Genomic DNA, 1,115 nt, shown 5'->3' with positions numbered 1-1,115 from the left:
GAAATGCCAAACGAACATCAGGAACCAACCGAACAGCATGGTCCAAGCGAACCTCCAAACAATAGTCATACTTTCCAGGAATAAACTTCATCACTAGCAAAAACTCATGACGTCCCATTCGAGGGGGAGAAATCTAACCCTGAGGGTGAAACCATCTCATCATTCGAGGGGGAGAATCCAACTTCAAACCATGAAGGTCCAACCGAGGGGGAGCATTATGAACCGGATGTTGAGATAGTCTCGCCATTTAAGGGGGAGAATAATCAAGCAAATGACGAAGACTCTCAATCAGAATTTGAGGAAGAAATAAATGCAGAATTGGATCCTTCCTACGATCCAAACTATCCTCCTCTCACTAAATGGAAAATGGATCATCCAAAAACTTAGGTAATTGGTGAATCATCTGAGGGAGTTCTGACTCGGTCTCAAATAAATGCAAAGCAAACTGCTCTGTTCTATCAAGTAGAGTTTTGCATGTTTAATTTGTTTGTCTTGAAACTAGAACCGAAAATGGTTAATATTGCACTTGACCATTCTGAATGGGTTCAAGCTATGCAAGTCGAACTTAATGAATTTGAGCCAAACCGGGTTTGGAGACTGATCCCCACACCAAAAGATGCATCAGTGGTTGGATTAAAATTGTTTTTCAGGAACAAGATGGACAAAGAGAGAAATGGGATTTGAAACAAGGCTCGACTAGTTATAAAGGGATAATGTCAGGAACAAGGAATTGACTACGAAGAGACTTTTGCTCCAGTAGCAAGGTTAGAATCGGTTCGAATCTTTCTAGAATATGTTGCACACAAAAACTTTGAAGTATTTCAAATGGATGTTAAGTGTGCCTTCTTAAATGGAGAACTAGAGGAGACAGTATATGTTGAGCAACCACCGGGTTTCATGAACGAAAGGTATCCTGATCATTGTTATATTGTTGATAAAGCAGTATATGGTCTGAAGCAAGCTCCTAGAGCATGGTATGAAACTCTTACTCGCTTTCTAAAAATGTCCAAGTTTAAACAAGGATCTCTGCATGATTGGGGCTTAACTAATCCATGCCGATTATGACATCAAAGCTTTTTATGGAGACTGGCATAAGGTCGATGGGAAAGGAATGA

Source organism: Lactuca saligna, chromosome 3 (assembly GCF_052625555.1).
Source record: "Lactuca saligna cultivar CGN05327 chromosome 3, ASM5262555v1, whole genome shotgun sequence".
Lineage (NCBI taxonomy): Eukaryota > Viridiplantae > Streptophyta > Magnoliopsida > Asterales > Asteraceae > Lactuca > Lactuca saligna.
Note: the sequence above shows the minus strand (reverse complement) of the source record.